Source organism: Rutidosis leptorrhynchoides, chromosome 11 (assembly GCF_046630445.1).
Source record: "Rutidosis leptorrhynchoides isolate AG116_Rl617_1_P2 chromosome 11, CSIRO_AGI_Rlap_v1, whole genome shotgun sequence".
NCBI lineage: Eukaryota > Viridiplantae > Streptophyta > Magnoliopsida > Asterales > Asteraceae > Rutidosis > Rutidosis leptorrhynchoides.
In genome coordinates, this window is record NC_092343.1 from 169202811 (window position 1) to 169220750 (window position 17940).

The following is a 17940-nucleotide window of genomic DNA, read 5'->3' on the forward strand; positions in this document are numbered from 1 at the left end:
GCCAAAAGGGCCGCGAGTCGCGGAGCCCCAAGTTTTGAAAATCCCTATAAAAGCAAACGAATTCTGATAGCAAAAATTACAATATATCCATCCATCTCTCTATCTATATCGTAAAATATATATATATATATATTTATAATTTATATTTTAATTTTAATTATAATTCTAATAATAAGGGTATGTTAGCGAATGTTGTAAGGGTGTAAGTCGAAATTCTGTCCGTGTAACGCTACGCTATTTTTAATCATTGTAAGTTATGTTCAACCTTTTTATATTAATGTCTCGTAGCTAAGTTATTATTATGCTTATTTAATCCGAAGTAATCATGATGTTGGGCTAATTACTAAAATTTAGGTAATTGGGCTTTGTACCATAATTGGGGTTTGGATAAAAGAACGACACTTGTGGAAATTAGACTATGGGCTATTAATGGGTTTTATATTAACTAAACAATGAAAGGACCCGTTCATATACATTATAAACGATTCACAATAGTTGATTACATTGCGAGGTATTTGACCTCTATATGATACATTTTACAAACATTGCATTCGTTTTTAAAAGACAAACTTTCTTTACATCGAAAATTGACAGGCATGCATACCATTTCATAATATCCACTATCCAACTATAAATTGATTTAATAATAATCTTTGATGAACTCAATGACTCGAATGCAACGTTCTTCAAAATATGCTATGAAAGACTCCAAGTAATATCTTTAAAATGAGCAAATGCACAGCGGAAGATTTCTTTAACACCTGAGAATAAACATGCTTTAAAGTGTCAACCAAAAGGTTGGTGAGTTCATTAGTTTATCATAATCATTTATTTCCATCATTTTAATAGACCACAAGAATTTCATTTCCAGTTCTCATAAATATACGTCCCATGCATAGAGACAAAAATAATCATTCATATGGTGAACACCTGGTAACCGACATTAACTAGATACATATAAGAATATCCCCTATCATTCCGGGATCCTCCTTCGGACATGATATAAATTTCGAAGTACTAAAGCATCCGGTACTTTGGATGGGGTTTGTTAGGCCCAATAGATCTATCTTTAGGATTCGCGTCAATTAGGGTGTCTGTTCCCTAATTCTTAGATTACCAGACTTAATAAAAAGGGGCATATTCGATTTCGATAATTCAACCATAGAATGTAGTTTCACGTACTTGTGTCTATTTCGTAAAATATTTATAAAAGTTGCGCATGTATTCCCAGCCCAAAAATATAAAAGGTAAAAAGGCAAATGAAACTCACCATACTGTATTTCGTAGTAAAAATACATATAACGTCATTGAACAAGTGCAAGGTTGGCCTCGGATTCACGAACCTAAATTAATTATATATATTTATATGTTGGTCAATATTTGTCTAACAAATTAGGTCAAGTCATAGTGTACCACAATCCTAATGCTCGAGACTAATATGCAAAAGTCAACAAAAGTAAATTTGACTCAAAATAATTTCTAAAAATCTATACATGATTAATATATAGTTTAAATATCGTCGTTTTATATTTTTAAATATTTTAAAAAGATTTATTAGAGTAAATAATATAATTTAATTATTAATAAATAAAATTTTATATTAAATTTATATAATCAAATATACTTTTATATATATTAAGTAATAAAATTTATAGGGTTCATTTAATATCATAAAGATAATATGATAGGTATTATTAAAGTAAGTTATTACACGTAGTAAAATATGTTTGTATCACATATTTATTTGATAAAATAATATCTATAATGATAGTAAGTAAAAGTTGTATTATTTTGTAATAATAATTATTATTATAAAAATATCAATATTTATAATTACTAAGATGACATTATGATAAAACGATAATTCTAATTATGATAACTTTAATATTTACGATAATTTTTAATATTATCTTTAAAATAATAATTCTATTTAAAATAATAATAATAATGATATTTTATAGTAACAATGACATTTCTATTAAAATGATAATTTTTGTTAAAATGATAGTTTTAATACTAACGATACTTTTAATAATAATAGTAATGATAAAAATAATAAGAACGATAATTTTATCTAAATTAATATCTTATAATATTTTAATTTCATCATGATACTCTTACTCATTATTTCCTAATCGTTTCGTTTAACAGCTTTTAATCGTCTTTTATATCGTGTTCATAATAATGATAATAATAGTAATCAAAATATTTAGGTGTTACAATTATTTGTTTTAATTGCACTAATATTAATAATGATAGTTACTATAATATTATTAACGATAATACTAATAATTATCTTAATGATAATATAGTAATAATAATAATAACAATAACAATAACCATTTTTAAATAATGATATATATATATATATATTAATAATAATAATAATAATAATACTAATAATAATAATAATAATAATAATAATAATAATAATAATAATGATAATGATAATGGGATAATAATAATAATAATACTAATTATAACTTTAACGATAATAACGATAGTAATAAAGAAAACAATTTTTAATGATAAATCCCTTTTATTGATAAAGATAATAATAATGATAATAATTAGATAAAACTAGAACGACGATAAAAACGACGATAATAATAATCATTTTTAATAAAAATATCGAAAATTCAATTGATTATAACTTCTAATCCGTTCATCGAAACCATTCGATATCTAAAGGAAAAGTTCTTAATTTTTCGCTAGCTTTCCAAGGACATGCATATCTTATACCTTATCTCAACCGCAAGTGTAACTAATTCAAGATTCAACCTAACCTGTCTAAGGGCAATATCAAAAGTACAAGCATGCATAATCCTAAATACTCGAGCACTAGTCAAGGATACACTATTAGTATGTAAAAGTTAAATTATGAGTACTCACGTATCAATATTGAGATTCAATATTGCAGGAAAGGTACGTAGACGCAACGGAAATGATAAACACTATATTGACCTCACGAGCATACCCATGAACCATACTCAATCACCTCTATAGCTATAACCCATAATTTCCTTAATCCTATCCTACTCGAAAAACAATTTCGAAATCACTCAGACAACACTCCGTCGTAATATTTTATGTAAACTAATAATATCTTGAAATAATACGGAGTAAATATATATATGTAAATCGATTGAGAGAGTTTAGAGAAAAATATTTTCAAGTTTCTATGAAATAATGAAACCTATTGAATTCTATTTATAATAGATTTTTGAATTATTAAAATGAATTATTAAAATATGAATTATTAAAGTGAATTATTAAAGTATGAATTATTAAAGTATGAATTATTAAAGTGAAATATTAAAGTTAAAGTAAAGTAAAAATAAAGTAAAGGTAAAGTTTAAGTATAGTAAAAGTATAAAACTATGTACGTATTATACGCGTATAAATATATATAATATTAATTTAGATCGTTATATATATATATATTTAATAAAATAAAATATAAATATCGTTATCTTTATCATACTAGTTAAGTAATGAGTTGTCAAAAGTGGTTCTAGATATTTATAAAAGTTATATACGTTTTAATAATAAAGTTCTTTTTAAACTGAAAACGTTTTTGTACGTTTGAAACTAAATAGATCAATCGAGTCTTTATGAGATTCAATCTTCCACTATCCTTTGTCTAGTTCTCAATGATTGACAATTTGTTCTTATTTATAAATTACTTTACCATTTTCCGAATATTGTTAAAATGGAAAGATTTCTCAAATCAACGTGGGCCTTTCAACAGAGACTTGTAATCATAATTTAATATATCTGATAATTCAATCAGTTGATCTTATCTTCTAATTCTATTGATAAACATTTTGAAACAGATACAATCATATAAAGTATTTAATATAATATTTCATTTACGTTTCAAGTTATAATATATATACACATATACATATATAATCATATTCGTTTAATGGTTCGTGAATCGTTGGAACTTGGTCGAAGTTGAATGAATGTATGAACATAGTTTAAAATTCTTGAAATTTAACTTAACAAATATTGCTTATTGTGTCGGAAACATATAAAGATTAAAGTTTAAATTTGGTTGGAAATTTCCGGGTTGTCACAGTACCTACCCGTTAAAGAAATTTCGTCCCGAAATTTAAGTGGAAAGGTCGTGAATGATAATAAGTATGTTTTCATGATACATACGGGCTGAAAATTAGAGTTTTATCATCAGCGAATAATTTGGATAAACAATACATTTATATGAAGAGTACGAATGAAGCTAACATAGAAGAGTGAAATGAGTAAGTGTAGATTCATCTTATCATTTGACGTAGATATGATTGATTCCCAGATTTCAAGGGATTTGAAGAAAATCTTCTTAATAAGATTTGACTCTCCGGTAATCAAGGAAATTAGGATCCGCTTTAAATTCGATCGTCCATTTTAATTATTCTGTCGTAGATTTTCTTATAAATTCACCTCCTTCGTTTCCTTACAACTCACACCTTCTGTTGATGCATTTTATGCAAGTCCCTAGACATCTACCCACGTCCATTGCAGGTACAACAGTTTAAAGGCCACCATGATTGCTCATTATTATCCTGTGTTTGTATGTGGTTACAGGAACTGCAGGAACGAGATTTAGATGTTTGACTATGTTAGACTTAGTCAGACGTACGAGTGAAGCCTCACTAGTACGGCTGACAGGCTCATACGCACGGTTGATGCTGAGCTAAGTCACAATTACAACCTAAATGAGAAGACACGAGTGAGTGATCACCCGTACGGCTGATGAAGCCAACTCGTACGTGTGATGAATGAATCGTATGGGTGAGTCAACAGCAGGGGTATATAAAGTCTTATGTTCTTCATTTTAGGTTAAGCCTCTTATTTGTTACACACACTCAGATCTAGTGAGCTCCTCCGATTCTCTCTCAGTCCAAATCACCCATGTGGTGAATAATAGCTCTAGGTGTTGATCTAATCACACTTGATTTAGTTGTGGTTTGACTAAATTAATCAAAAAAAACTTAACCTATTCACTAGAGGGTTTGATTCACTTATTCTGCCATTGTGTGAGTTAAATCTGTTGATTTCTAAGTTCCTAGTCATGTTTCATCACCTTCTATTCTTTCCCCCCTCAACTCATATTTTAAAGTATTCATCAATATGCTCCATCCAGCTCTGATTCTCGATATACTTCTAACTTTCATATCGGTCATTCTTCTTTTTCATCTACCGCCGGAAGAATCTATTTACTTCTACTATACTCTTGGGTTTATAGTGTTTCTAGTTCTCCCGTGTCTTTATATTGCTATATGCATCGATATATGGTTTATAATTTCTGGTTTGTCGTTGAGCTTTATATGTTCCCTTATATTTCAAAGTCTCTGCTTCTGTCTTCTATAATCATTATCATTCACAATTAATGCTCTCTTTTATTTGCTGCAATTTATACCCCAATTTCTATTTCGGAGTTTTGTCCTTTCGTTTCTTCTTCTTGCGATTAAGCACCGCTTGTAATGGTCCAGAATTCATAGATATGAATTTCGGAATGAACATTGTTAATGTTCTAGGAAGGAAATTGTGATGGCACGATCATGACTTGTCAAATTACTAGAATACCTTGGAAAAGGCCGAATCATCAAGAAATATTTTTTTGATATTTTAGAGGTTAAATAGAATACAAGAGTCGTATAACATGGCACATGATGATGTTATGATCTGTGAATCATCACGTTCCATTTAGAAACTCAGCATGACTTACTGTAATATAATCACATTGATCAAGTGTCATTATATTATACTAATTCATGCTTCAGTTCTCAACACTACTTCAAAATATTCCTATTTTAAACTTGAATCTTTCAGAATTTAGAAACTAAAATAGTTTCTTTTATGATGTAATACAGATAGCGCGAAGAGGTAAATGATTTCAAATAAGAAGAATTAAGAAAATATCTTCAGAAATATGGAGGATATTTATAATGAAAGATATGATGATATTTTAGAATTTCTAATATCAGAGGATGATGAAGAATATTGTCCGCAGGGGTTTAGAGTCAGGAGCAAGGTATTCGTTAATGACTTCAGCAGGTACTGAATCATTTGGATCCTTTAAAGTCAAGGTTCAGTCTTTGTAATTTGTCCACAGCCTCCTTCCTACTTTGCTCAATCCGTTTTCCAGTTCCAAAACTTCTCTTTTTCTGCGCTTTGCCAGCACACTTCATCATTATCATCCAGCTTTTACCATTTAAAGTCGTTTATAGTTTTTGCTGCTTCATCAGCATTTTTTCCATTTTCGGAGAACCAATTCGTAGTTCGGAGTGTTTTTCAGAAACTTCACATTCAAATTAAGTCCAGAAGATAGACGTTATATATACACATATAACTGTTGGCGCAGACATGCTGCAAGATTTCAAAATACTGATTGCTAATTCCCAATGATTCGTATGGCAATTCTCATTACAAGATGCGAATGAGTAAATGATGGGGTTTCAATGAATAATTATGATGACTTTTTGGAGAGGCTAAAGTCAAAGGGTAATGAAGTTGTTGGTACATCTGCTAATAATATGGTGGAATGTAAAAGGTTCCCTGGTAACGATGGTGTATATCTCAAGGTTATAATAAGGTTAGTCTGACTGAAAATTCGAAGTTGACTTGCTGGAGCTGTGACAAAACTGGCTACTTTGAATAGGAGTCGCAAAGTTATTTTTGCTAATAAATGCCAAAGAATCTGACGCGGATACGTTGTTTAAACTTTTACTTTGGTTTCAAGAGTTTTTCGGGTACATAACTGTGGGTAACATGTGGTTGGATCATCATCTCGATTGCTCATCATTCGAAGTGTCTTCAGAAATTTTCGAAGGGTTTGAACACAGATTGTAATCGTTAACATACATTTGATGTTCTAACACAGTTTTGAAGTCAAAATATAGCTTGTGAAAGATGTAAGGATCTAAGAGTGATGATTTTGGTCATATCTCAAGTTAAATTTTGAGATTTCAAAATCAGAATATGTAATTAAATTTTGAATGAGTATGGTTGTTTTGATTTCTATAAAAGAATGTATATTGTTGTGAAAGTAGGGAGTATAATGGATGATTTGCTGAATCAGATTCGAAGAATGTAACATATTAATTGTGAATTTATATATCTCTCGGGTATTACCTACCCGTTAAAAAAAAATTCACAATTAATATTTTGTACAAAAGAATTTTATTACAGTCTTTATGAAAATATATATATGTATATTTTCTTCAGATGTAACATAGATTTAATGAGTTAATGTTAAATTAAACTCATTTAATTTACGGTTGAAACTAGAATTGAATAATCCCTAAAGGCTTTAAAATGTACATAACTTTTACGCAGTATTTCTTTAATGACATTAAAATTATGAATCAATACTTCGTTATTTGTTGATGTATGGTGTTCGGTTCGTGGAATTCTTGTGAATTTCGCAAAGTACGAATGATGTTATCTGAAAAGTTTCGGGTACATTGATGATGAAAGTGTAAAATCAAATATATACTTGATTTATTATGAATTGGAATTTGTTGAATTGCGACAGAGATTGTAGTTAACGCTGGTTAAGTTGCGGCGAAGGACGTACATTATTGCATATTTGTAATATGAATTAACCGAGTAGTTAAGATTCACACACAATAGCTTAGCACTGAAAGATTTATTTCAATATATATATATATATATATATATATATATATATATATATATATATATATATATATATATATATACATATAATTTCTTCAGAGGAAATGAGTTAATTCTTCATAACTCGTTGATACAATATAAACGTTATCGATTCGTAATGATGTCCACAGTGATTCTTGAACTGACGGAGTTTGTGATGTTATCGGTGTTGTTGATTCGGATGTTGACTGTACTGACGATGCTGGTAACACTGATGGTACTATTGATGTTGTTGGTAAAGCAAGTTTAGCTTGTTAATCACACACCATTTTTGTCAGGGTTTCTACTCTTCCTTCCATCATTTTGGTTCGCTTAACTGATTTATGGTTAGGGCTAGATTAGATAATCTCTAAGACTTTAGAGATTACATAATCGCCGCGGAATGTTTCTCCAATGAAGTTATGAATTAATACTTCGTCAGTTATTGTTGTTGGTACTCCTTGGTATCTACGGTGCGTATGACGTTGATGCTCGTGGGACAGATTGTGAAGTTGAGGTTTACGACGCGGTTGTGGTTGGAGGTGGTAATGGTACTGTTGGTGTTGATGATGGTGGTACTGGTTATGCTGCTGATGCTGCTGCTGGTGTTTGTAATCTCTGCACCATATTCTCCAAAGCCACTACCCGAGCGCGAAGCTCGTTGACTTCTTCTATTACACCGGGGTGATTGTCGGTTCGGACGAGCGGATAAATAAAATCTAAAATTTGATGTAATATATAATCGTGACGAGATACTCTGGAAATGAGCGAGAAAATGGTGTTTCGGACAGGTTCGCCGGTAAGTGCTTCAGGTTCTTCATCAAGAGGGCAATGTGGTGGATGGAAGGGATCACCTTCTTCTTGTCTCCAATGATTGAGGAGGCTACGAACCCATCCCCAATTCATCCAGAATAGGTGATGACTGATTGGTTGATCTATTCCGGTCACACTACTTTCGGAGCTTGAATGGGATTCCATTTCGGAATCTGAGTGACTTGAACTGATGACGAATTCCATTTCGTACGATTGGATAAAGGATTTTTTTTTCCGATATGAAATGATTTTGGCTAACGGATGGTATTCTAATTACATAGAATATATATATATATATATATATATATATATATATATATATATATATATATCAAAAGATTTCGTAGATTACGGAGGACTTTGCGGGATATGTCAGGCAAAGTTTAAAGTAACAGATACGATAAGATATGATTTAGCAGATATGCTAAGATATGAATTTTTGTCTATACACTATTCATGCAATCAATACAGCAAGACGTGTCTTAGACTAAAAATGATAAGCAGGTAATTTTCTGAGGATGATAAGTAGTTAATTTTCGACACAAAATGATAAGCAAAACTTTTGACATGCAGATACGGTCGAAGTCCAGACTCACTAATGCATCCTATCGACTTATCAGTTAGACACACTAATGCAGACCTGGTTCGCTAAGACCACCGCTCTGATACCAACTGAAAGGACCCGTTCATATACATTATAAACGATTCACAATAGTTGATTACATTGCGAGGTATTTGACCTCTATATGATACATTTTACAAACATTGCATTCGTTTTTAAAAGACAAACTTTCTTTACATCGAAAATTGACAGGCATGCATACCATTTCATAATATCCACTATCCAACTATAAATTGATTTAATAATAATCTTTGATGAACTCAATGACTCGAATGCAACGTTCTTCAAAATATGCTATGAAAGACTCCAAGTAATATCTTTAAAATGAGCAAATGCACAGCGGAAGATTTCTTTAACACCTGAGAATAAACATGCTTTAAAGTGTCAACCAAAAGGTTGGTGAGTTCATTAGTTTATCATAATCATTTATTTCCATCATTTTAATAGACCACAAGAATTTCATTTTCAGTTCTCATAAATATACGTCCCATGCATAGAGACAAAAATAATCATTCATATGGTGAACACCTGGTAACCGACATTAACTAGATACATATAAGAATATCCCCTATCATTCCGGGATCCTCCTTCGGACATGATATAAATTTCGAAGTACTAAAGCATCCGGTACTTTGGATGGGGTTTGTTAGGCCCAATAGATCTATCTTTAGGATTCGCGTCAATTAGGGTGTCTGTTCCCTAATTCTTAGATTACCAGACTTAATAAAAAGGGGCATATTCGATTTCGATAATTCAACCATAGAATGTAGTTTCACGTACTTGTGTCTATTTCGTAAAATATTTATAAAAGTTGCGCATGTATTCCCAGCCCAAAAATATAAAAGGTAAAAAGGCAAATGAAACTCACCATACTGTATTTCGTAGTAAAAATACATATAACGTCATTGAACAAGTGCAAGGTTGGCCTCGGATTCACGAACCTAAATTAATTATATATATTTATATGTTGGTCAATATTTGTCTAACAAATTAGGTCAAGTCATAGTGTACCACAATCCTAATGCTCGAGACTAATATGCAAAAGTCAACAAAAGTAAATTTGACTCAAAATAATTTCTAAAAATCTATACATGATTAATATATAGTTTAAATATCGTCGTTTTATATTTTTAAATATTTTAAAAAGATTTATTAGAGTAAATAATATAATTTAATTATTAATAAATAAAATTTTATATTAAATTTATATAATCAAATATACTTTTATATATATTAAGTAATAAAATTTATAGGGTTCATTTAATATCATAAAGATAATATGATAGGTATTATTAAAGTAAGTTATTACACGTAGTAAAATATGTTTGTATCACATATTTATTTGATAAAATAATATCTATAATGATAGTAAGTAAAAGTTGTATTATTTTGTAATAATAATTATTATTATAAAAATATCAATATTTATAATTACTAAGATGACATTATGATAAAACGATAATTCTAATTATGATAACTTTAATATTTACGATAATTTTTAATATTATCTTTAAAATAATAATTCTATTTAAAATAATAATAATAATGATATTTTATAGTAACAATGACATTTCTATTAAAATGATAATTTTTGTTAAAATGATAGTTTTAATACTAACGATACTTTTAATAATAATAGTAATGATAAAAATAATAAGAACGATAATTTTATCTAAATTAATATCTTATAATATTTTAATTTCATCATGATACTCTTACTCATTATTTCCTAATCGTTTCGTTTAACAGCTTTTAATCATCTTTTATATCGTGTTCATAATAATGATAATAATAGTAATCAAAATATTTAGGTGTTACAATTATTTGTTTTAATTGCACTAATATTAATAATGATAGTTACTATAATATTATTAACGATAATACTAATAATTATCTTAATGATAATATAGTAATAATAATAATAACAATAACAATAACCATTTTTAAATAATGATATATATATATATATATTAATAATAATAATAATAATAATACTAATAATAATAATAATAATAATAATAATAATAATGATAATGATAATGGGATAATAATAATAATAATACTAATTATAACTTTAACGATAATAACGATAGTAATAAAGAAAACAATTTTTAATGATAAATCCCTTTTATTGATAAAGATAATAATAATGATAATAATTAGATAAAACTAGAACGACGATAAAAACGACGATAATAATAATCATTTTTAATAAAAATATCGAAAATTCAATTGATTATAACTTCTAATCCGTTCATCGAAACCATTCGATATCTAAAGGAAAAGTTCTTAATTTTTCGCTAGCTTTCCAAGGACATGCATATCTTATACCTTATCTCAACCGCAAGTGTAACTAATTCAAGATTCAACCTAACCTGTCTAAGGGCAATATCAAAAGTACAAGCATGCATAATCCTAAATACTCGAGCACTAGTCAAGGATACACTATTAGTATGTAAAAGTTAAATTATGAGTACTCACGTATCAATATTGAGATTCAATATTGCAGGAAAGGTACGTAGACGCAACGGAAATGATAAACACTATATTGACCTCACGAGCATACCCATGAACCATACTCAATCACCTCTATAGCTATAACCCATAATTTCCTTAATCCTATCCTACTCGAAAAACAATTTCGAAATCACTCAGACAACACTCCGTCGTAATATTTTATGTAAACTAATAATATCTTGAAATAATACGGAGTAAATATATATATGTAAATCGATTGAGAGAGTTTAGAGAAAAATATTTTCAAGTTTCTATGAAATAATGAAACCTATTGAATTCTATTTATAATAGATTTTTGAATTATTAAAATGAATTATTAAAGTATGAATTATTAAAGTGAATTATTAAAGTATGAATTATTAAAGTATGAATTATTAAAGTGAATTATTAAAGTTAAAGTAAAGTAAAAATAAAGTAAAGGTAAAGTTTAAGTATAGTAAAAGTATAAAACTATGTACGTATTATACGCGTATAAATATATATAATATTAATTTAGATCGTTATATATATATATATTTAATAAAATAAAATATAAATATCGTTATCTTTATCATACTAGTTAAGTAATGAGTTGTCAAAAGTGGTTCTAGATATTTATAAAAGTTATATACGTTTTAATAATAAAGTTCTTTTTAAACTGAAAACGTTTTTGTACGTTTGAAACTAAATAGATCAATCGAGTCTTTATGAGATTCAATCTTCCACTATCCTTTGTCTAGTTCTCAATGATTGACAATTTGTTCTTATTTATAAATTACTTTACCATTTTCCGAATATTGTTAAAATGGAAAGATTTCTCAAATCAACGTGGGCCTTTCGACAGAGACTTGTAATCATAATTTAATATATCTGATAATTCAATCAGTTGATCTTATCTTCTAATTCTATTGATAAACATTTTGAAACAGATACAATCATATAAAGTATTTAATATAATATTTCATTTACGTTTCAAGTTATAATATATATACACATATACATATATAATCATATTCGTTTAATGGTTCGTGAATCGTTGGAACTTGGTCGAAGTTGAATGAATGTATGAACATAGTTTAAAATTCTTGAAATTTAACTTAACAAATATTGCTTATTGTGTCGGAAACATATAAAGATTAAAGTTTAAATTTGGTTGGAAATTTCCGGGTTGTCACAAACAATACCTTGTTAATTTAATATACAAACTTATAATTCGACGTATTTATATATAACCACATACGCTTAATCGGACACGATGGGCGGGATATTTATAAGTACGAATTATTGTTCATTTTACCGGATACGGAACTGGATTAATAGTTAATAGACTTGTTGAAACAGGGGTGAATTACATTCAAGGGTAATTGGTGTAATTGTTAACAAAGTAGTAAAACCTTGGTTTACACGCAGTCGATAACCTGGTGTATTCATTAAACAAAGTATTAAAACCTTGTTACAATTCGAATCCCCAATTAGTTGGAATATTTGACTTCGGGAATAAGAATAATTTGACGAAGGCTTTCGCTCTTTATATTTATGACTGATGGACTATTATGGACAAATCCGTATGGACATATTAAATAATCCAGGACAAAGGACAATTAACCCATGGGCATAAAACTAAAATCAACACGTCAAACATCATGATTACGGAAGTTTAAATAAGCATAATTCTTTTATTTCATATTTAATTTCCTTTATTTTATATTTAATTGCACTTCTAATTATCGCATTTTTATTGTTATTGTATTTAATTGCACTTTTAATTATTGTACTTTTTAATTATCGCAAGTTTATTTTATCGCACTTTTATTATTCGCAATTTCATTATCGTTATTTACTTTACGCTTTAATTTAAGTCTTGTATTTATTTTTAACATTTTACATTCGGTTTTAACTGCGACTAAAGTTTTAAAATCGACAAACCGGTCATTAAACGGTAAAAACCCCCCTTTATAATAATAATATTACTTATATATATATTTGTATTTTTATAAAAGTAAACTAATATAGCGTTAAGCTTTGTTTAAAAAGATTCCCTGTGGAACGAACCGGACTTACTAAAAACTACACTACTGTACGATTAGGTACACTGCCTATAAGTGTTGTAGCAAGGTTTAAGTATATCCATTCTCTAAATAAATAAATATCTTGTGTAAAAATGTATCGTATTTAATAGTATTTTCTTGTAAAATTTAAGCTATTTTATATACACCTCGCGAAACATCAGTATACACATCGTAACTTATGGATTTCCCAATGTGATATCCCCCATCTTTCGAACGAAAGCCTTTTATAAACCAAGGCATTCTTGGAACATTCTTCGAATGTCTTACAAACTGATCTCGCCTTAAATAGTTGTGCCGAAGAATTCTGACCGACTCTAGACAAGATTTCAGCAATCATGTCTCCGGGTAGGTCTCTTAAAATATTGGGTTGTCTATCCATTTTGTGTTTTTATACTGTAAAATAGACAAGAGTTAGATTCATAAAAAAAAAAATACTTATTAATACAAGCAATTTTTACATATATCATAAAGCATAAGCACACTATATTACATATATTACACCACACGAATACAACTATCTTATTCCGACTTGCTTGTTTCTTCTTCTTCGGTTTTGGTTTGTTTTTCCAAGTTTCTAGGGATATATGATGTTCCCCTAATACGAGCCGTCGTTTTCCACATTGGTTTAGAAAAACCTGGTGGTTTAGAGGTTCCCGGGTCATTGTTACAACTTAAGGACTTCGGGGGTTGACGATACATATAAAGTTCATCGGGGTTGGAATTAGATTTCTCTATTTTTATGCCCTTTCCCTTATTATTTTCTTTTGCCTTTTTAAATTCAGTTGGGGTAATTTCTATAACATCATCGGAATTCTCGTCGGAATCCGATTCATCGGAGAATTGGTAATCCTCCCAATATTTTGCTTCCTTGGCGGAAACACCATTGACCATAATTAACCTTGGTCGGTTGGTTGAGGATTTTCTTTTACTTAACTGTTTTTCTATTTCCCCCACCGGTTCTATTTCTTCATCCGGTTCCGATTCTTCTTCCGATTCCGATTCTTCTTCCGGTTCCGACTCTTCTTCCGGTTCCTCTCCGGGAACTTGTGAATCAGTCCACGAATCATTCCAATTTACATTTGACTCTTCATTATTATTAGGTGAGTCAATGGGACTTGTTCTAGAGGTAGACATCTATCACATAATATCAAACGCGGTAAGAGATTAATATATCACATAATATTCACATGTTAAAAATATATAGTTTCCAACAAAATTTGTTAAGCAATCATTTTTCAAGTAAACACGGTCGAAGTCCAGACTCACTAATGCATCCTAACAAACTCGATAAGACACACTAATGCAAAATTCTGGTTCTCTAAGACCAACGCTCGGATACCAACTGAAATGTCCCGTTCTTATTGATTAAAAACGTTCCATATTAATTGATTTCGTCGCGAGGTTTTGACCTCTATATGAGACGTTTTTCAAAGACTGCATCCATTTTTAAAATAAACCATAACCTTTATTTCATAAATAAAGGTTTAAAAATCTTTACGTAGATTATCAAATAATGATAATCTAAAATATCCTGTTTACACACGACCATTACATAATGGTTTACAATACAAATATGTTACATCGAAATCAGTTTCTTGAATGCAGTTTTTACACAATATCATACAAACATGGACTCCAAATCTTGTCCTTATTTTAGTATGCAACAGCGGAAGCTCTTAGTATTCACCTGAGAATAAACATGCTTTAAACGTCAACAAAAATGTTGGTGAGTTATAGGTTTAACCTATATATATCAAATCGTAACAATAGACCACAAGATTTCATATTTCAATACACATCCCATACATAGAGATAAAAATCATTCATATGGTGAACACCTGGTAACCGACATTAACAAGATGCATATATAAGAATATCCCCATCATTCCGGGACACCCTTCGGATATGATATAAATTTTGAAGTACTAAAGCATCCGGTACTTTGGATGGGGTTTGTTAGGCCCAATAGATCTATCTTTAGGATTCGCGTCAATTAGGGTGTCTGTTCCCTAATTCTTAGATTTCCAGACTTAATAAAAAGGGGCATATTCGATTTTGATAATTCAACCATAGAATGTAGTTTCACGTACTTGTGTCTATTTTGTAAATCATTTATAAAACCTGCATGTATTCTCATCCCAAAAATATTAGATTTTAAAAGTGGAACTATAACTCACTTTCACAGATTTTTACTTCGTCGGGAAGTAAGACTTGGCCACTGGTTGATTCACGAACCTATAACAATATATACATATATATCAAAGTATATTCAAAATATATTTACAACACTTTTAATATATTTTGATGTTTTAAGTTTATTAAGTCAGCTGTCCTCGTTAGTAACCTACAACTAGTTGTCCACAGTTAGATGTATAGAAATAAATCGATAAATATTATCTTGAATCAATCCACGACCCAGTGTATACGTATCTCAGTATTGATCACAACTCAAACTATATATATTTTGGAATCAACCTCAACCCTGTATAGCTAACTCCAACATTCACATATAGAGTGTCTATGGTTGTTCCGAAATATATATAGATATATCGACATGATAGGTCGAAACATTTTATACGTGTCTATGGTATCTCAAGATTACATAATATACAATACAAGTTGATTAAGTTATGGTTGAAATAGATTTGTTACCAATTTTCACGTAGCTAAAATGAGAAAAATTATCCAATCTTGTTTTACCCATAACTTCTTCATTTTAAATCCGTTTTGAGTGAATCAAATTGCTATGGTTTCATATTGAACTCTATTTTATGAATCTAAACAGAAAAAATATAGGTTTATAGTCGGAAAAATAAGTTACAAGTCATTTTTGTAAAGGTAGTCATTTCAGTCGAAAGAACGACGTCTAGATGACCATTTTAGAAAACATACTTCCACTTTGAGTTTAACCATAATTTTTGGATATAGTTTCATGTTCATAATAAAAATCATTTTCAAAGAATAACAACTTTTAAATCAAAGTTTATCATATTTTTTAATTAACTAACCCAAAACAGCCCGCGGTGTTACTACGACGGCGTAAATCCGGTTTTACGGTGTTTTTCGTGTTTCCAGGTTTTAAATCATTAAGTTAGAATATCATATAGATATAGAACATGTGTTTATTTGATTTTAAAATTCAAGTTAGAAGGATTAACTTTTGTTTGCGAACAAGTTTAGAATTAACTAAACTATGTTCTAGTGATTACAAGTTTAAACCTTCGAATAAGATAGCTTTATATGTATGAATCGAATGATGTTATGAACATCATTACTACCTTAAGTTCCTTGGATAAACCTACTGGAAAAGAGAAAAATGGATCTAGCTTCAACGGATCCTTGGATGGCTCGAAGTTCTTGAAGCAGAATCATGACACGAAAACAAGTTCAAGTAAGATCATCACTTGAAATAAGATTGTTATAGTTATAGAAATTGAACCAAAGTTTGAATATGATTATTACCTTGTATTAGAATGATAACCTACTGTAAGAAACAAAGATTTCTTGAGGTTGGATGATCACCTTACAAGATTGGAAGTGAGCTAGCAAACTTGAAAGTATTCTTGATTTTATGTAACTAGAACTTGTAGAATATATGAAGAACACTTAGAACTTGAAGATAGAACTTGAGAGAGATTAATTAGATGAATAAAATTGAAGAATGAAAGTGTTTGTAGGTGTTTTTGATCATTGGTGTATGGATTAGATATAAAGGATATGTAATTTTGTTTTCATGTAAATAAGTCATGAATGATTACTCATATTTTTGTAATTTTATGAGATATTTCATGCTAGTTGCCAAATGATGGTTCCCACATGTGTTAGCTGACTCACATGGGCTGCTAAAAGCTGATCATTGGAGTGTATATACCAATAGTACATACATCTAAAAGCTGTGTATTGTACGAGCACGAATACGGGTGCATACGAGTAGAATTGTTGATGAAACTGAACGAGAATGTAATTGTAAGCATTTTTGTTAAGTAGAAGTATTTTGATAAGTGTATTGAAGTCTTTCAAAAGTGTATAAATACATATTAAAACACTACATGTATATACATTTTAACTGAGTCGTTAAGTCATCGTTAGTCGTTACATGTAAGTGTTGTTTTGAAACCTTTAGGTTAACGATCTTGTTAAATGTTGTTAACCCAATGTTTATAATATCAAATGAGATTTTAAATTATTATATTATCATGATATTATCATGTATGAATATCTCTTAATATGATATATATATACATTAAATGTCTTTACAACGATAATCGTTACATATAT